The sequence below is a fragment of the Furipterus horrens genome, unplaced genomic scaffold, assembly GCF_987537825.1.
Source record: "Furipterus horrens unplaced genomic scaffold, mFurHor1.1.pri manual_scaffold_8, whole genome shotgun sequence".
NCBI lineage: Eukaryota > Metazoa > Chordata > Mammalia > Chiroptera > Furipteridae > Furipterus > Furipterus horrens.
This window is the reverse complement of record NW_028327178.1, coordinates 65,911,319-65,932,686: the sequence shown is the minus strand read 5'-3', so window position 1 is coordinate 65,932,686 and position 21,368 is coordinate 65,911,319. Positions and strand designations below refer to the sequence as shown.

At 37.9% G+C, this 21,368-nt stretch overlaps 1 protein-coding gene across 2 annotated transcripts in view; it reads right to left on the bottom strand.

Moving 5' to 3' along the window:
- LOC150003082 (uncharacterized) overlaps window positions 1–21,368 on the bottom strand; it is a 239,335-nt gene that overhangs the window by 32,729 nt on the left and 185,238 nt on the right. The gene's annotated exons all lie outside the window — the stretch shown is intronic.

Here is a 21,368-nt window from a genome sequence, read left to right as displayed (position 1 = left end):
TCTTCAAAAGAAATAGTCACTGCATTGAGGCTTCTTATTTTTCTGGTGGTGGCCAGCCTTTTCCTCTAGTTCATGGCCACTCTGCCACAATGTGTATCCATCATAGTTTAGGTTTTTACCTTGTGTGGCTGCTGCAGTTATTGTCAAGTGCTGAATTATTTTTTCACCTTTCATTATTCCTAGTCCCAGAAATTCTTCTCAGCTCAGAATAACATGAGATTTAATGTGCTCATTTTGAGAACATCAACCAAACCACTGATGTAAAATCTGCTCAACCTGAGATTAGCAGGTTAAAGCAATGAGTTCTCAAAGTAGGGTCCCTTTATCAGCAGCACCAACATCAGCTGAAAACATGTTATAAAATAAATTCTGGAGCCCCAACCTTGACTTACTGAATCAGGAACTTTGACAGCCAGACTCAACAATCTGTATTTTAATTAGCCCTCAAGAGGAATCCTGCAAAGTTTAAGAGCCAGGGCTAGAGAGGGTGTCTCAAAGGATAAAAATAAGAGGGATTTCCTTAACACAAACATGTTTTCTAATATTAGTCCTATGCCAAATACACACTTGTGAAAATTTTAGGATAAATAAATACAAGACATGGAAAACCTTTTCCTACCTGGCCTCAGCATCCCAGCAAAAAGAAAATGTTGTTAAACTTTTAAACCACATGACCTGGAAATGACTCCAGCCACTCACGGTGGATCTGATACACTGTAGGCAATAAAGGGCTAGCTAACCTGCCTTTATTTGCTTTCTGCTCAAGATAAACATTTATCACTGGGTGTATTGATTAACACCATATCACTTCCCTCCTTACACTTTCACAAAGGGAACATGCTCCACTTGGTAATTCAGACCTTGAGGAGCTCAAGAAATGCCAAGTGCTTCTACAGCTATGAAGCTCTATAAGCCTTGAGCTTCAAGAAGGTACAGGAACCTCTGCTGGGAAGAGCCCAGTCAATACTTCAAGAGTATTAGTGATGCTTTTCCACTGGGATCCCATCAGGGAGCAAAATGATTGTGACATATGTGAAGTCCACAGTAGGATGCATGGGACTTTAGAAAGTGACATTGCTCAAGAGCAGAATCCCTGCTAAAAATATTTACATTACTCATGACCTGGAAAATAAACTGCAAGTGAACATTGCCTTTCATGAAGTTTTACTTTCTTTCTTTCTTTTGTTTTGCTTTTCTTTCTTTCTTTTTTCTTTTCTTTCTTTTTTTTTTTTTTTGCTTTTCCCCCCACTATTTTTGCTAATAATGAGAATGCAAGACTAGAGAGAAAGCACTATTGGCTTGATTACAATTTACTAAAGACAATGAGTAACTATGGTGTATGAGTGTTTTAATATTGGAGGCTGCTTCAGTTCCTATCTAGAAGTACATAGAATACAAATTATAAATAAATGGATATACTGATTCACCACCAACTCTATCTCTGATCTTTTGTTTCTGTTAATAACTATTGTAGCTAATAAAGTGGGTTTTGTGTCTGCACAATTGGTCAATTAAAGGATCTATATTTAAAATAATAATTATGCATACTGGGAAAAGTATTTTTATTAAACAGTAAAAGGGGTCAATTCATGGTTATTTAAATACTTTGACTACCCTAACCTATGTTTCTTTAACAAATTATTCTGACAGCAAATTTGTTTCTTATTTTGCTATCTCTTTTCTTTCTGGAGAGAACCTCCAAATCTGTCTGTCCTTTAAGGGAACTGATGTGGAAGTGCATTGGGCTGCACATATGAGTCCATGTAGAGCCAGGGGTGACATTAGGATCATTTGCTGCAATTGTTTCTTTATGTTTTTCTGCAAATAAAAATGTAATATTTTTAAAATATATTTTAAACTAAAAATTTTTAAAGTCATCCTTTTTAAAAACTTGGTAAAGGCTTTATTAACCTTTATTTTTGGATAATGAGATGATTGTAGATTCATATATAGTTGTAAAACCTTATAGAGAGAGACTCCACATATTCTTTAAACAATGGTAACACTCTGTAAAATTATTGTACATTATAACAACAAGGATATTGACATTTGTATAGTCAAGATATAAAACATTTTCATCACCACAAGGATCCCTCATGTTGTCCGTTTACAACCAAAATCATGTCATTCTCATCTTGACCTCTTTAATCCCTGGCAAGAAATAACTAATCTGTCCTCCATTACTATAATTCTGTGTTTCAAGGGTATTTTTTGCCTTGTTTTTATTGTTCTTCTTTTACAGTTGTCCCAGTTCTTCTTCTCTTGCTCTCCCCTGCCCCACCCACATCCCCATTCACACAGTCAATGTTCATCCTATTGTCCACATCCATGGGTAATTTATACACGTTCTTTGACTAGACCCTTCCCCTTCTCCACCCTTTATCCCCCTTCCCTCCAAACTTGTGAATGTCAGTCTGTTCTTTGTTTCTATGTATCTGGTTCTATTTTACTCATTTGTTTCTTTGGTCATTAGGTTTCTGTTATAGGTAAGATCATATGGTATTTGTCTTTCACTGCCTGCCTTATTTCACTTAGCATAATACTCTCCAGTTCCATCCATGCTGTCGCAAAAGGTAGGAGTTCCTTCTTTCTTTATGCTGCATAGTATTCCGTTGTGTAAATATGCCACCGTTTTTTATCCACTCATTTACTGACGGGGAATTTGGCTGTTTCCAGCATATGACTATTGTAAATAGCACTGCTATGAACATAAGGGTGCGTAGGTTCTTCTGAATTGGTGTTTCAGGATTCTTGGTATATAATCCTAGCAGTAGAATCAATGGTTCAAAAGGTAGTTGCATTTTTAGTTTTTGGAGGAAATTCTGTACTGTTTTCCACAGTGGCTGCACCAGTCTGCATTCCCAACAGTACACTAGGGTTCCCTTTTTTCTACATCCTTGCCAGCACTTGTTGTTTGTTGAATTGCTGATGATAGCCATTTTGACCTGAGTGAGGTGATATCTCATTCTGGTTTTATTTTGCATCTCTCTGATGGCTAGTGATGCTGAGAATCCTATCATAGATGGCTAGTGATGCTGAGAATCCTATCATAGATGGCTAGTGATGCTGAGAATCCTATCATATACCCATGGGCCCTCTACATGTCCTTGAAGAAGTGCCTATTCGGGTCCTTTGCCCATTTTTTTAATTGGATTGTTTGTCTTCCTGGTGTTGAGTTGTATGAGTTATTTATATATTCTGGAGATCAAACCCTTGTCCGAGGTATCATTGGCAAATGTTTTCCCGTACAGTTGGGTCCCTTTTCATTCTGCTGATGATTTTTTTTAGCTGAGCAGAAGCTTTTTAGGTTGATTCAGTCCCATTTGTTTATTCTTTCCTTTATTTCCCTTGCCCTGGGAGATATATCAACAAAAATATTGCTGCATGGGATATCTGAAATTCTACTGCCTATGTTTTCCTCTAGAACTTTTATGGTGTCATGACTTGTATTTAAGTCTTTTATTCATTTTGAGTTTATGCTGGTGTATGGTATAAATTGATGGTCTAGTTTCATTTTTTTGCATGTATTATTCCAGTTCCCTCAACCCCATTTATTGAAGAGGCTATTTTTCTTCCATTTTAAGTTTCTGCCCCTTTTGTCAAATATTAATTGACCATAGAGAGACAGGTTTATTACTGGGCTCTCTATTCTGTTCCATTGATCTGTGTCTGTTGATAAGCTGGTACCAAACTGTTTTGCTTACAGTGGCCTTGCACTATAGTTTAATATCAGGTATTGTGATCTCTCATATTTGTTTTTCTTTCTCAACATTGCTGAGGCTATTCGGAGTCATTTTTGGTTCCATGTAAATTTTTGAAGTGTTTGTTCAAAATCTGTGATATACGTCATTGGTATTTTAATAGGGATTGTGTTAAATCTGCAGATTACTTTGGGTAGTATGGACATTATAATTATGTTGATTTTCCCAATCCATGAGCATGGTATTGCATCCATTTATTTGTATTTTCCTTAATTTATTTCTTCAGTATTCAATATTTTTCTAAGTAAATATCTTTTATCTCCTTTGTTAAGTTTATTACTAGGTGCTTTATTGTTCTTGTTGCTAGTACATGGGATTATTTTCTTCATTTATCTTTCTGATATTTCATTGTGGACATACAAAAATGCCTTCAATTTCTGAATATTGACTTTGTATTCAGCTATTTTGCCATACTCACTTATTAGGTTGAGTAGGTTTTTGGTCGAGCCTATAGGGTTTTCTACGTACACTATCATGTCATCTGCAAATAATAATTTTAGTTCCTCTTTTCCAATTTGGATTCCTTTTATTTCTTTTTTTTTTTTTTTGTCTGATTGCTATGGCTAGAACTTTCAGTACTATGTTGTATAAAAGGGTTCAAAGAAGTCTCCTTTGTCTTGTTCCTGATCTTAGGGAGAAAGCTTTTTGTTTTTTGCCCATTTAGTATGATATTGGCTGTAGATTTCTCATAGATGGCATTTATTATGTTGAGGTATGCTCCCTCTATTCCCATTTTGCTAAGTGCTTTTATCATAACTGGGTGCTGGAATTCATCAAATGTTTTCTCTACATCTATTGATATAATCATGTGATTTTTTTCTTTCATTTTGTTTATGTGGTACACTGCGTTTATTGATTTGCGAATATTATACCATCCCTGGGATAAATCCCACTTGATCATATGTATGATCTTTTTAATGTATTGCTGGATCCAGTTTGCCAGTGTTGTGTTGAGGATTTTAGCATCTCTGTTCTTCAGTGATATTGGCCTGTTTGGCCTGTAGTTTTCTTTCTTTGTTGTGTCTTGAACTGGTTTTGGAATTAGGGCAATACTGGCCTCATAGAAAGAGTTTGACAATCTTCCCTCTTTTGAATTTCCTGGAATGGTCAGGGAGGGATAGAAATTAGCTCTTTCCTAAATGTTTGGTAAAATTTGCCTGTGAAGCTTCCTGTACAGGGCTTTTCTGTGTCATTATATTTTTTATTAACGTTTCAATTTCACTAGTTGTTATTGGTCTATTTGGGCTTTTTGCTTCTTTTTTATTCAGTTTTGGAAGATTATATGTTTCTAATATTTGTCCAATTCACCCAGGTTGTCATACTTCTTAACATATAGCTGTTCATGGTAATTTATTACAGTACTCTGTGTTTTTGTGGTACTGGTTATAATTTATCCACTTTCATCTCTGATTTTATTTATTTGGATCCTCTCTTTTTTTTCTGATGAGTCAGGTTAAAGACTTGCCAATTTTATTATCTTTTCAAAGAACCAGTTCTTGGATTTATTGATCCTTTGAGTTGTTCTTTTACTTTCTATGTCATTTAATTCTGCTTCGATCTTAATTATTTCTAAGCTTTCACTCATTCTGCGCTTCATTTGTTCTTGTTCCTCTAGTTCTTGTAGATGTAGGGCTAGGTAGTTTATTTGAGATTTTCTATATTTTTTAGGTAAGCCAGTATTGTTATTGAACTTGGCTCTCAGGACTTCCTTTGCTGTGTCCCATAGGTATTGGGCTGTTTTGTGTTCATTTTCATGTTTACAGAAACTTTTTAATTTCCCCCTTAATGTCATTGTTAACCCATTCATTATTTAATAGCATGTTATTCAGTCCCCATGAATTTGAATGTTTTTGAGTTTTTTCCTTGAGGTTGGTTTTTCTAGTTTTATGCCATTGTGATCTGAGAAGGTGCTTGCTATGGTTTCAATTTTCTTGAATTTGTTGAGGCTTGTTTTGTGTCATACCTGTGGACTATCTTTGAAAATGTTTCATGTGCATTTGAAAAGAATATGTATTTTGTTCTTTGGGGTAAAAGTTTCTGTATATATCAGTTAAGTCTATTTCATCTAGAGTGTTGTTCATTGCCACAATATTCTTGTTGATTCTTAGCTTTAAAGATATGTCCTTTGTTGACAATGGGGTGTTAAAATCCCCCATGAGTGTATATCTCTTGATATCTTTCTTAAAATTCTCCAAGATTTTCCTTATATATTTTGATGCTCCTATGTCGGGTGAATATATGGTTACAAGTGTTACGTATTCTTGATGGATGGTTCCCTTAAGTAAAAAGTAGTATCCTTCTTTGTTTCTTTTTATGGCTTTGTTTTGAAATCTATTTTGTCTGATATAAGTATTGCTATACCTGCTTTTTCTTTTCTTGTCCATTTGCTTGAAACATTTCTTTCTACTCCTTCACTTTCTCTCTGTGTAGTTTTTGTTCTGAGATGGGACTCTTGTAGATGGCATGTATGTGGGTCATGTTTTCTTATTCAGTTACCCTATGTCTTTTGATTGGAGCATTTAATTCTTTTACATTTAAGATTATTATTGATATATACTTATTTATTACCATTTTCCCCCTTTCTACCTGTGCCCCCTCTCTCTTTTTCATCTTAAATGCAGTCTCTTTAGTATCTCTTACAATGCTGGTTTGATAGAGATGTATTACTTTCATTTTTCTTTGTTTTTCTGTTTTGGAAACTCCTTATTCCACCTCCTATTTTAAATTAGAGCCTTGCTCGGTAGAGTAGACTTGGTTGTAGCCTTTGATTTTCATTACTTGAATATTTTGTGCCATTCCCTTCTAGCCTGTAGTGTTTCTGTTTAGTAATCAGCTAATAGCCTTATCGGAGCTTGCTTGTATGTTACTATGTTTTTCTCCCTAGCGTCCCTTAAGATTCTCTCTTTGTGTTTACATTTTCTATTTTATTTTATTTTTTTAAGTATATTTTATTGATTATATTGTTACAATAGTTCCAATTCTTTCCCCTTTGCTCCCCTCCGCCCAGCACCCCCCTTCCCCGACAATCCCCTCCCTAAGTCCATGCCCATGGCTCACCCTTTCATATATTCTTCTTCTTTTTTTAAAAATAATTAATTAATTAGTTAAATATTTCAACAATAAAAAATAACAATCCCTCCCTCTCAGACTTAAGACCCTTTACAATCTTATAAAGGACAATGGACGAAGGTCTCGAGCTCCTCTAGCTGCTTCAAGCTGGACATGGTCGTCGTCCTACCTAACCTTGGGTCAAGAAATCCCTAATAAGAGTGGGGATGTGGAGGGGAGGGTGGCCTTCCTACAAGGGGAAGGATCGTGCAGACTCCAGGTTGGTTGGCTGTCTCTGGACAACGGCATGCTTGGTTTAACAGGCTGGCATCCTTGTTGTATTCTGGGGGCAACAGGGTTAAAGGACATCGTTCAATCCGTAACCACTAGATGACAAAAGACAGGTATTAATTTTTCAATGTCCCACATTAGGGAAAAGAAGGGCTTCTTTGGAGGAAGGTATGCCAGGTACATCTCACCTGTCCAAAACCCTTTTGCCCATTATACTTAGTTTGGACTGAGGGAAATATTTTAGGTTTCCCCCCTCTCAGGCCTCTGGACTCTTTCTGTCCAAGCCATTAGGATAGAAAAGAGAAACCAGTTTTAAAGTGAAGCCCGCAGACCACCCCGTTTTTCACCAACCCAGCCACTTAGTTCAGCCAAACCAGTGACTCTCAGGAGGCAGCAATGCAGACAGGATTAAGTGAGGTCTATACGTACAGACAATCACTCAGGTAATGAGATCGTAGGCTTATGCCCTTTGAAAACAGAAAACACATGTTAATTTATGTAACATAACCCACACACAAGTTTATAGATCTGTAGGACTGTCTTATCGGAAAGACATCCAGTTGCAAGGCATTTGACATTCTTCTTGCCTGTAAATTAAACATCTTTGAGAATGCCACAGACATAGTTTAACTTTCAAATGAAAACAATTTTTAAATGAAAAGAAACTTTAAAGACGGTTAGCTGCACTACTTTATAGTTTACCAGGGGGCATTGTGATCTTCCTTGAATCTTGATTTTTCTCCCTAAGATTACCCTCCTTGTCATTAAAGGGACTGCATTAAGTTCATTTTTAATTTATCCCGTTCATTTGCATAAACACAACAAGAGCAGCAAATGATCACTTATGATCTTTAGTTCTGCCTTGCTGGAACTTACGCAAGGAACATTTAGGGTGACCTTCAGTCTGCCCTTCAGGGCACAGAAACAGATCCACATACCTGGCATTCAGCCTTGCCTGTAAACACCTGTCTTTTCCAGGTCTTCCTGGTTTTCCATTGTGCCTTAAGGTCCCTTCTAGCCATCTTTCAGGAAAACAACCTTTGCCCCTTCCCTGGAAAGATTGCTATGGACCGCTCATCCATCCAAGGTACCAGGCCTTTTATCTCGTGGACTTTTATTACCTTTGAAAGTCAGTCCCAGTTGCTCAGGGCTTTTTGGTAACAACCGAAGCCCAAGCATGTCTCCTTTAGGCATGACATTCCAGTCAAAGTCTTAGTCAAAAAAATCATTATTAACAACTGGTCTTATTAGTTTTATGCAAAGAAACTTAGGTCATTACTTACTTCTTTAGAATGCCAAATTCTGGAGGGATCAGATAGGGAGAAAATATATACAGTGTGAAGGAAAAACCTTGTCCTTCTAATATTCACTGAATTTGCATTTCTATTCTTTTGTTGGCAGCCGTCCGTCTCGAGAGACGATGGTGTAGCTTCTTAAGAGTCTATCTGCACCGCCGAGAATGGCTGTGCAGTCCGACTCGGGAGTGACACGGTATCTGTCTCCTCCCGTGTTGAATCAACGCTGGAGTGTCCTCTCCAGTGAAGCTGAAGCTACAGAGCCTGGGCAGGGTGATATGGAGGGTGTGCTGTTGCCCATGCAGCAGACCCCCCCTCTCTTCGCAGCTGAAGGGTCCAAGGGAAAGACGGAGTCAATACAGCTTGGCTTCAGGTGCGCCGCAGGAGTTGCCGGTGTTGACTACAATGTCAAACCGCCTTAGGGACTCCGGGTCCGGATTTTCTGTCGGGGTTTACTCCCTTAGCCTTTCCCCTGAAGAGGTATGCCGCAAGGCAGCGGAGGTTTTTTGGAGTCAGAGTTTTCCTTTTTATTTTCCCCCCCACTAAAAATTTTTCTGTTTGTTTGTTTTTCCATTACAGTTGTCTCACTTTTTTCCCCCTCTTGCTTCTCTGCACCCTGTCCCTCCCTTCTCCCACATTCAGTCCCCACCCAGTTGGCCATGTCCATGGGTCATTTATACATGCTCTTTGACTAGACCCTTCCTCTTCTTACCACTTCTCTCCCTCCCATCTCCCCCTTTGTTACTGTTAGTTTATTCCTCGTTTACATACCTCTGGTTCAATTTTGCTCATTTGTTTGTGTTGTTCATTAGTTTCCTGTAACAGGTGATAGCATAAGGTAATTTTCTTTTGTTGCCTGGCTTATTTCGCTAAGCATAACTCTCTCTAGTTCCAGTCATGTTGTTGCAAATGGTAGAAGTTCCTTCTTTCTTTCAGTACTTATTCATTGTCATTTTCCCCCTTTGTATTCGTGTTCCTCTCTGTCTCTCTCTATTTCTTCATCTTCTTAAAGCAGACCCTTTAGCATCTCTTGCAATACTGGTTTGGTGGAGATGTATTCTTTTAACCTTCTTTTGTCTTGGAAACTCCTTATTTCACCTTCCATTTTGAATGAGAGCCTTGCTGGGTAGAGTATTCTTGGTTGTAGGCCTTTGTTTTTCATTACTTGGAATATATTTTGCCATTCCCTTCTGGCTTGTAGTGTTTCTGCTGAGAAATCTGATGATAGCCTTATTGGAGCTCCCTTGTATGTTATTAGTTGTTTCTCTCTTGCTGCTTTTAGGATTCTCTCTTTGTCTCTGAATGTTGCCATTTTAATTATGATGTGTCTTGAAGTGGGCCTGTTGGGGTTCATCTTCATTGGGACCCTCTGTGCTTCCTGGACTTGCATGATTCTTTCTCTCTTCATGTTAGGGAAGTTTTCTGTCATTAGTTTTTCAAAGAGGCTTTCTATCCCTTGCTCTTCTCCTTCTCCTTCTGGAATTCCTATGATACGGATATTATTATGTTTCATGTTGTCCTGCAGCTGTCTTAGAGCCTCTTCAGTCTTGTTCAGCCTTTTTTCATTTTGTTGCACTGTCTGTGAGTTTTTGTCTACGTTGTCCTTCAGCTCACTGATCCGATTTTCTGCTTCCTCTAGCCTGCTTTTAATTCCTTTTACTGTGTTCTTCAATTCAGAGATCGTATTCTTCATTTCCTCCTGGCTCTTATTGATAGCTTCCATGTCCTTTTTGATGCTGGTATAATTCTCAGTAAGTTCCTTATAGTTCTTCTGGAGTTCACTGTAGTTTTTCTGGAGTTCTTTGTAGTTTCCGCTGAGCTCATTGAGCTTCTCCATAATCCGTGCTTTCAATTCCATATCTGATAGTTGGCTCCCCTCTATTTCATTTAGCACTCTTTCTGGGGACTCTATCTTTCCTTTCGATGGGGTGTTGTTTCTCAGTCTCCCCATTTTTGTGACTCCTATTGTTTGTTGGTGCTTCTTAGAATGATCTGCACTTCCTGGATCTGCCCCTGGTGGCGTCAGATCCTGTACCAGTCTGGGCCTAGGCAGCCTGTTGGAGACTTCCAGGGATCTACTGCCTTTGTCTGGCTTCTTAGTTGCTAATCTATTCAATCTGTGATTAGCCGTCAGGCTTAAGGACCGTGGGTGTGGAAGCTTAATTCCTGTAGGCAGAGCCTTTGCTTCCCCTCAGGCTGATGCCACTTGGCCGGGAATGGTCTGCCTGCAGTGTGGGGATGAGTCAGCACTGGGACCCAGCCGCCGCTTCCCCAGCTCTCCCCTCAAAGCCACCACACCAAACTCTCCCCAAGCATCTCCAGTCCTCTCTGTCTTTCCTCCGCTTGAGCCCAGGCTAAGTGGGGGCCAAAATATTTTTGTATGTCATCTGCTTAAGAGCTCTTTTTCTCCAGCTGTTTCTCTCCGGCTAGCAAGAAACCCTGTGGCTTTTCGCTTTTCTCAGCTGGATACTATTTTACTTTCCACTCTGTTGCTGTAGGCTGGGAAGTTCAGCTGGGGGTTTAGACCCTGCCCTTCTCAGGGGGAATCCCTGGCTGCTGAGCTGTTTCTCAGTCCCTTCAGCTGCCACCCGTGTGAGCCCAGCCAGCCCTTCCGCGTCTCCACACTCCCTACCGGTGTGAGCCCAGCCAGCCCTTCCGCGTCTCCACACTCCCTACCGGTCACGTTGTGATGTAGCGGCCTTTTCTGTCTCTCCGTGGTTATAAGACTTCTCTTCAACTGGTGTTCGGTTGGTTATTCCAGATGATTTCTCCAAAATTACGTTGTAAATCCAGACTAGTTCTGGGAGGAAGTTAGTGTAGCCTCCATTTACTCCTCCGTCATCTTGTTTCTCCCTACTTTTTCTATTTTAATTATTACTGTATTGGAGTTGGCCTCTTTGGGTTCATCTTAATTAGGACCCTATGTGCTTTCTGGACTTGTGTGACTTTTTCTCTCGCCAACTTAATAAACTTTTCTATCATTTTTTCAAACAGATATCTTATTCCTTGCTCCTCTTCTTCTCTTTCTAGTATTCTTATTATATGCCTATTATTCCATTTCATCTTGTCCTGCTGCTCCCTCAAACTCTCTTTGTTGTTTTTTAGTCTTTTACATTTCATTGCTCTGTCTGGGTATTTTTTTCTACCTTGTCCCCCAGCTCACTGATTTGATCTTTTGTTTCATCTAGCCTGCTTTCTATTCCTTCTACTGTTTTACATTTAAGAAATGTATTCTTCATTTCCTCCTGTCTTTTAATAATAGTTTCTATGTCCTTTTTAATGCTGATGTAGTTCACTATAAGTTCATTATAGCTCCCCAGGAGATTTTTGTAGTTCTCACCAAGTTCCTTTATGATCCTTATATTCATTGTTTTGAATTCAATGTATGGTAGTTTGCATGCCTCTATTTCATTTATCATTCTTTCTGGGGACTTCTCTTTTCCTTTTGATTGAGGGTTGTTTCTTTCTATCCCAATTTTTTGCAACTTTTCTTGTTTGTTCTGTGTCTTAGATTGATCGACTAAGTCTCCCTGTCTTCATGTTGTGATCTTCTGTGGTAGGATACCTGTAGGACTTAGTGATGAAGTTTCCTTGATCTCCTGAGCTTGATGTTCTTGGGATGCTCTTTATGCCATTTATGTGGGCTCTCTGGTTGTAATTGGGTTCTGGTTGTTGTTGGGTCATTCTTGATGGGTCCTTCCCTCCAGCTGGCTGACTGGGAGCCACTCTGCCCACCACATCTTGTATGTTGTTGTACAGTTGCTGGAAGAACAAAATCAAAAAGCCCAGAAGCAAAACCCCACCTGTAAAAAAATACTTCCACCCACTACTACACTATCAACAGCAAATGAGCCAATATTAATAAAGGTATAAACAGATTAATACTAATATAAGAAAGACAAAATGAATATGAGATGACTGAAAGAAAAATAGTTTTGAGAGAGTAGAAGAAGGAGCAATACTAAGAATAAGAAAAAGAGACAAGGTGAAAAGAGAAAGGAAATAAAATTTACATCATAAGTAAAAAAGGGAGGGAAGAGGGTGGAATGGATTAAGAGAAGGGAAGCATATAGCATTATGTTTAAACAGAAATTTAAATATATATTTTCTCTCTTTCCATATATATAGTGGTCTGCCTGAGCAAGAGGGCTCTTGCAGTATGGGGGATGAGTCAGCATGGGGATCCTTGTGACTGCTCCCTCAGTTCCCTCCCAAAAACCACTGTCCTCAAACTCTCTTCAAGCATATATATATATATATATATGAAATATATAAATATATGAAAAGAGAAAAGAAAAATTAGGAAACAAATTGAGGATCACTATCCACCACAGCATATCAACAACAGAGCAAAGGTTAATTTAGGTGGGATGGAAATAAGAGGAAAAAGAGAAATAAAGAAAATATTAAGAGATGTCTAGAGGAAAGAGAAGTGATTATGAGACACCAGAAGGAGAAGGAATATTAATAATGAGGAACAAAAACCAGGCTAAGACGGGGAAAAATTTTTAAATTAAAATAAAAAATGAAAAGACAGGAAGAAGGGAAAATGGAGTAGAAGAGAGGAAGGGTAAAATTTGAGATTTTAAATACAAAAATAGTGAAGATCTAGAAATAAAATTGATGAAATGCAACAGTAACCATCATGTGAACAAAGATTAATAATGGTGGAAAGAGAATAAGGGTATTTTAAGAATAGGAGCAAGAATGTGAGATGACTAATGCCAAGAAAATTGGTTTTGAGAGGTTGGAGGGGGGAGAGTCAGTAAGAGTGTGAAATAGAAACAAGTCTCAACAAGAGAGTAAATAAAATTTAAAACAAAAATAAGAAGAGGGAAGAAGAATGTAAAATGGATTAAGGGAAAGGAGGAGTAAAATGTGAGATTTGAATTAAGCTATAATATAAAAACTCGAAGGATTAAGAAGCATAACTGGACTTCCAGCCAAGATGGAGGCATAGACAGACATGCTGCGTCTCCCTCCACAATTAAGAAGGAATACAACTACCTCAAAACTAGAAACAACCAGAAGTTCCAGAAAGTCAAACGGCATGGAAGTCCAGCAAACAAAGATATAAGGAAGAAATACTCATCCAGACAGGTAGGAGGGGCGGAGCCAGGGTGGAGAGGATGCAGTGTGGTGGTGGCAGCAGCGGCGGCAGTGGCAGGCTGGCAGAAAATGCAGTCATGTCTTTTAAAGTCAGAAGGGACACCTGGGGAGCATTCCCAGCTCCTCACCAGATCTCACAGCCCACAGTCCCAGCACTAGGAAAAATCAAGCCTCATTGCTTCTGACTGTGCAGACCAGTGGGGGTTGGGGCACAAGCAGAAACTACCAGTCCAAGCAGAGTCCACTTTTTTAAAGGGCCCCCATGGTCCCAGAACATCTGCAGACCCACCCATTCTGGGAACAATGGCCAGGGAAGCAGCTAGAGGAGTGCCAGTTCAGTGTAGAAGTGAGAGAAGTGCCTGGAAAAGGGGCGAGTGCTGGGCAGGCGACATTGTTCCCTCTCAGACCCCTACCCCACATACAGCGCCACAACGTGGTGAAACAGGTTGTCCTGTACTGATGAATTCCGAAGGCTCCACCCCTTACAACATAAAAAGTGTGACAGCTCTACCTGGGACGTGGAGGAAAACAAACACAGGAGCCTACCAGAATGAGGAGACAGAGAAGTATGGCCCAAAAGGGAAAATGGATCAAGGTTCCAGTGGTAGAACTCAGCAACAAGGAGATAGTCAACCTAACAGATGAGGAGATAGATGACCGAACAGACACAGAATTCAAAGATGATAAAGATGCTCACAACCTTGACAGATATGCTTGAGTATGGCAAATGCATAAGAGAAGAAGTGAAGGCTATGCTAAGTGAAATGGAGGAAAATCCATAGAAAACCAATGGTGAAGGGAAGGAAACTGGGGTTCAAATCAATAATTTGGAACATAAAGAAGAAAAAATAAAAGTCAACCAATGCAGAATGAGGAAGAAGGAATTGGAAAAAATGAGAAAAACTTCCCAAATTTTGTGAAAGAAATGGACATACAAGTCTGGGAAGCACAGAGAGTCCCTGGCCAGTTGGACCCAGATGGGACCACAGCAAGATGCATCATGACTGAGATGTCAAAGGTGAAAGATAAAGACAGAGTCCTGGGGGCAGCAAGAGAGAGGCAGAGAGTTGCCTACAAGGGGGCGCCTATAGGACTATCAGCTGATTTCTCAGAGGACACTTTGCAGGCAGGAAGGGACTGGTAAGCAGTATTCAATGTGATGAAAAGAAACCTACAACCAAGATTACTCTATCCAGCAAGGCTATCATTTGGAATGGAAGGGTAGATGAAGTGTTTCCCAGACAAGGTGTAGCTAAAGGAGTTCATCATCACCAAGCCATTATTATATGAAATGTCAGAGGAACTTACTTAAGAAAAAGAAGATCAAAACTATGAACACTAAAATGAGATCAAACTCACAACTATCAACAACTGAATCTAAAAAATAAAAAAAAATCAACTAAGCAAACCAGAATAGGAGCAGAATCATAGGTATAGGGATCATTTGTAGGGTTATCAGCTGGGAGTGGGGAGGGGGGAGAAATGGGGAAATGGTGTAGGGACTAAAAAGCATAATCAGTTGTTACAAAATAGATAGGGGGTTGTTAAAAAATATATAGGAAAGGGTGAAGCCAAAGAACTTATATGCCTGACCCATGGACATGAACTAAGAGGGGTGAGATTGCTGGAGGGAAGTAGGTACTGGGTGGAGGGGAGCAAAGTGAAAAGAAATTGGGACTACTGCAACAGCATAATCACTAAAATATACTTTAAATAAAATAAAAAACCTAATGACCTAATAGACACAAAACTGAAGGACAAGAAATAGATGTTAAAAAGCAGTGCAGGAGAGAAAGTAATGCAAATCATGAAGAAGACCATGGTGAAATTTATCTCAGTAGAATCTAGTTCTACTGCTGTTTTCTCTTTCTAGATCCACCCTTGGTGATGTCAGATCATGTCTGGGCCTAGGCAGCCTGTTCAATATTACCAGCAATCACAGTGTGGCTGTCTCCTTTGGTTGTTAATCTAGTCTATCCGTAATCAGCAGTCAGGCTTAAGCACCATGCGGGCAGGCAGAGTAATTCCTGATGGTGGGACTATTGCTTCCCTTAAGGCTGATGCCACTTGGAGGTGAGTGGTCTGCCTGAACAAGAGGGCACCTGCAGTATGGGGGATGACTCAGCATGGGGATCCTGGTGGCTACTCCCTCAGTTCTCTCAGCAAACTCTCCTCAAGCGTCTCTAGTACATTATGACACATTTGGCTGGAGCCAAGTGTAAGAGGCTGCAAACAAAATTTTGTGCATTGGAACTTTAAAAGCTCTCCATCTCTTCAGCTGTCTGTCCCTGGCAGACAGAAATCCTGCCACTTTTCACAGCTGGACGTTATCTGGGTGCCTTTCTCGATCTGGTGATGTTAGCTGTGGAGCCCAGCTTGGGTTTTAGACCCCACATTTCTCAGGGGAAAGCCCCCATCTGCTGAAATATCCCTCCAGCACTTCAGCTGCTGCTGGTGGGAGCCCTGCCTGCCAGCACTCTTGCAGCTCCTTCACACTCTGTACCAGTCATGCTGTGGTACAGTGGCTTCTTCCAACTGTTTTGGTTATAAAGCCTCCCTCTAGCCACAGCTCAGTTGGTCATTCCAGATGATCTCTATAATTCAAATGCAATTCCAGACTCATCCTGGGAGGACATCAGCACAGCTTTCACTTACTCCTCCACCATCTTGGATCTCCCACTGATTCTTTGTTCAATAATATTTTATTAATGGAATAACATACTATGAAATCTTGGGAAAGTGGTTTTTCCCATCAGCATAATTCTTGAAATTAATCTAGATTTTTGCATGTGTCAATATTTTGCTCCTTTTTATTGCTGAGTAATGTTTCAATGTATGAATGTACCACATTTTATTTAACAATTCACTTATTAAAAGACATCTGAATTATTTCAGGTTTGGCTGTTATGAATAAAGCTGCCATAAATATCTGTGGACAGATTTTTGTGTGAACAGAAGTTTTCATTTTTCTATGTGTCCAAGTGTGCAATTCCTGGATCATAAGGTAGTGGCATATTTTGTTTTTAAAGAAACTGCTAAATTTCTTTCCAGAGTAATTGTCGCATGTTATCTTCCCACCAGTAATCTAAGACTGATTCAGTTTCTCTGCATACTGGCCAGCATTTTGTACTGTAACTATTCCTCATTGTGGTTTAAATTTGCATGTCTCTAAAGACTAATGATTTCCCTAATTCCTAATTTATTTTCATGTGATTATTTGCAATTCGTATATCCTCTTTCATAAACTGACTCTTATGCCCATTTCTAAATAAGACTTTTCCTGTTGAGTTTTGAAAGTTCTTTACATATTTTATATAATGGTCTTTGGGTAAGTGGTTTGCAATTATTTCTCCCCATCTTTAGCTCATGGTCTCATCCTCTTCACCAAAAAAGTTTTAAATTTTGACAATGTCTAATTTATAAATTTTCCTTTAATCGGTCATCTTTTTTATCTTTGCCTCATCCTGACCAGTGTGACTCAGTTGGTTGGGTGTTATCCTGCAAAGCAAAATATTGCCAGTTTGGTTCCCAGTCAGGGCAAATGCATGGGTTTCAGGTTTCATACTCAGTTGGAGCACATACAAGAAGCAATCAATAGGTATCTCACATTGATGTTTTCCTCCCTCTCTTTCTCCCTCCGTTCCCCTCTCTCTAAAAACAAATAAATACAATCTTTAAAAAAAAAGTCTTCACCTCATCCTAAATCCCTAATATTTTATCTTATGTTTTCTTTTAAAAGTTTTATAGCTTTACATTGACATTTAAGCCCACAGATAATCCATTTTTGAATAAATTTTTGTCTAAGTTGGAGATTTAGGTGAAGGTTTATATTTTGCCTGTGGATGCCCACTTACTTCAGTAGCATTTGTTGTAAAAGTTACATTTTCTTCATTGAATGACTTTTACAACTTTGTCAAAAAATTTTGGGACATATTTGTGTGGATGGATGTTTAGGTTCTCTGTTCTTTTCCATTGGCCTATATATTTACCCCTCTGCTATTTCAACACAGTCTTGATTACTATAGCTGCAAATAAGTCTTTAAATCCAATAACCTGATTCCTCCCACTTTATTTTTTTTCATAATTGTTTAAGCTATTTTAGTCCCTTTGCCTTTTCATATTCATTTAGAATAATCTTGCTCATAACTAAAAACAATTGTGCTGAAATTTTGGTACAAAGTATATTAAATTTGTATGTAAATTTGGGGAGAATTGACATCTTTATCGTGTTGGGCCTTCCAATCCACGAACACAGCATGCATCTTCATTTATAAGATCTTTATTGGTTTCTTTCATCAGCATTGTGCAGTTGTCAGCATGCAGGCCCTGTATATGTTTTGTTAGATTTATACTTAAGCATTTCTCTTTTTTAACAATTTTAAATATATTTTAATTTAGCTCTCCATGTGTTCATTGCTAGCATATAAAAATACAATTAATTTTTGTGTGCTTATCTTGTATCCAGCAAACCTGTTTTAGGAAAATTTTTGTAGATTCCTTGGGCTTTGCTAATGTAGACAATTGGATGACCTGTAATTAGAGACACTTTTATTTATCTATTTTGTATCTCTATGCATTTGATTTCCTTCTCTTGACTTATTGCTCATGCTTAAAGTTTTACCACTATATTGAATAAAAGTATAGTAGAAAAATTAGACATCTTTACATTGTTTCCAGTCTTGGGCAAAAGCATTAAATATTTAACCATTAGGTATAATGTTAGAAGTAGACTTATGTATATGGCCTTTATCAAGTTGAGAATGTACACATCTATTCTTATTTTCCTAAGAGTATTTTATTGTGAGTGCACACTGAATTTTGTCAAGTATGTTTTCTGTGTAGATTTATATAATTATGTGCTTTTTCTTTTGTAGCCTGTTAATATGGTGAATTACATTGATTGATTTAAAAACCTTGAACCAGCCTTGAATATCTGGAATAAACACATTTGGTAATAGTATATAATTATTTTTATATATTACTGTATTCTATATTTTATTAAAGATTTTGTGTTTATATTCATAAGGGATATTGGTCTGCAGTTTTTTTGGGTTTTTTCTTTTTGAAATTTTTTTCTGGTTTTGGTATCAGGGTAATACTACTTTCATGAAATTATTAGGAAGTGTTTTCTCTCTTCTGTTTTCTGGAAGAGTTTGTATATAGAATTACTATTATTCTTTATATATTTATTTACATGCATATTTAGTAGCACTCTCCAGTGAAACCATCTGGGACTAGGCATTTTCTTGCAGGGAATTATTAAATTACAAATTTAATTTTCTTCGTAGTTATAGGGTCATTCAAATTATCTATTCATATTTGGTGACTTGTTGTAGTTTGTGTTTTTAAAGAAATTATTTCATTTTATTTGTCAAATTAATGTATGTCAATGTTTGTAGTTATTTCTTTCTTATTTCAAGGTTTTATTTATTTATCATTTTTAAATTTAACTTTATTTAAATTTTATTTTTTTGTTTTTCAATTACACTTGTCCCACTTTTCCCCCATTGCTTCTCCCACCAAGCCCATCCCTTCTCCCACAATCATATCCCTACCCATTGTCCACGTCCATGAGTCATTTATACACATTCCTTGACTAAACCCTTCCCTTACTTATCCCCCTTCTCTCCTTCCTCCCTCCCCCCTTATTGACTGCTATTCTGCTCTTTGTCCTATTTAGTTCGTTTGCTTATGTTGTTCTTTAGTTTCCTGTATTAGGTTATATCATACGGTATGTTTCTTTCTTTGCCTGGCTTATTTCACTAAGCATAATTCTCTCTAGTTCCATTCATGTTGTCGCAAATGGCAGGAGTTCCTTCTTTCTCTCTGCTGCATAGTATTCCATTGTGTAAATGTACCACAGTTTTTTGATCCACTCATATACAGATGGGCACTTAAGCTGTTTCCAGCACTTAGCTATTGTAAACAGGACTGCTATGAACATAGGGGTGCATAAGTTCTTTTGAGTTAGGGTTTTAGGATTTTTCAGGTATAATCCTAGCGGTGGAATCACTGGTTCAAAAGGCAGTTCCATTTTTAGTTTTTTGAGGAAATTCCATACTGTTTTCCATAGTGGCTGCACCAGTCTGCATTCCCACCAACAGTGCAGTAGGGTTCCCGTTTCTCCAAATGATCGCCAGCACTTGTTGTTTGTTGATTTGTTGATGATGGCCATTCTGACCGGTGTAAACTGGTTTCTCATTGTGGTTTTTATTTGCATCTGTCTGATGGCTAGTGATGTTGAACATTCTTTCATGTGTCTATGGCCCTTCTGTATGTCCTCTTTGGAAAAGTGTTTGTTCAGGTCCTTTGCCAATTTTTTAAATAGGTTATTTGTTTTATTGATGTTGAGTCATATAAACTATATATTTTGGGGATCAGTCCTCTGTATGAGATATCATGGGCAAATATGTTTTTCCATATGGTTTGTTTCCTTTTCATCTTGCTAATGTGTTCTTTTGCTGAGCAGAAACTCTTTAGTTTGATGTAGTCCCATTTGTTTATTTTTTCCTTTATTTCTCTTGCCTTAGGAGATGTGTCCATATAAATATTGTTACACAGGATATCTGAAAATTTCCTGCCTATGTTTTCCTCTAGGACTTATAAGGTGTCACAGCTTACATTTAAGTCTTTGATCAATCTTAAGTTTATTCTCATGTGTGGTGTAAGTTGTTGGTCTAGTTTTATTTTTTTGCATGTCCTTGTCCAGTTCTCCCAGCACCATTTGTTAAAGAGGCTCTTCTCACTCCGTTTCATGTTCCTTCCTCCTTTATCAAATATTAGTTGACCATATAGTCCTGGATTTATTTCTGGATTATCTATTCTGTTCCATTGATCTATATGTCTGTTCTTAAGCCAGTACCAGACTGTTTTGATCAAAGTGGCTTTGTAGTATTGTTTGATGTCTGGTATTGTGATTCCTCCTACTGTGTTCTTCTGTCTAATGATTGCTTTTGCTATTCGGTGTCTGTTTTGGTTCCATATGAATTTTTGATGTATTTGTTCTAGGTCTTTGAAATATGTCATTGCTATTTTAATAGAGATTGCATTGAATCTGTAAATTGCTTTGGGTAGTATGACCATTTTGATGATGTTGATTCTTCCCATCCAACAACATGGTATTTGCTTCCATTTATTTGTATCTTCCTTAATTTCTTTCTTCAATGTTACATAAATTTTAGAGTACAGTTCTTTTATCTCTTTGGTTAAGTTTATTCCTAGGTACTTTATTTTTCTTGTTGTTATAGTAAATGCTATTTTCTTTTTTGTTTCTGTCTCTGATATTTTATTGTTGGTGTACGGAAATCCCTTAGATTTCTGTATATTTATTTTGAACCCTGCTATTTTGCCAAATTCACTTATTATATCAAGTAGTTTTTTACTGGAGTTTATAGGGCTTTCTATGTATACTATCATGTCATCTACATGTAATGATAGTTTTACTTCTCTTTCCCAATTTGGATGTTTTTATTTCCTTATCTTGTCTGATTGCTGTGGCTAGGAATTCCAACACTATGTTGAATAGGAGTGGAGAGAGTGGGCAGCCTTGTCTTGTTCCTGATTTCAGAGGAAATGCTTTCAGTTTATGTTCATTGTGTATGATGTTGGTTTCAGGTTTCTCATGTATAGCCATAATTATGTTAAGTTATGCTCCCTCTATTCCCATTTTGATGAGTGTTTTCATCATAAATGAGTGTTCTACTTTATCAATTGCTTTTTCTGCATCTATTTATATGATCATGTGATTTTGTCTTTCATTTTGTTTAGATGATGTATTATATTTATTGATTTGTGAATATTAAACCATCCTGTATCCCTGGGGTGAATCCCACTTGAACGTGGTGTCTGATCTTCTTGATGTATT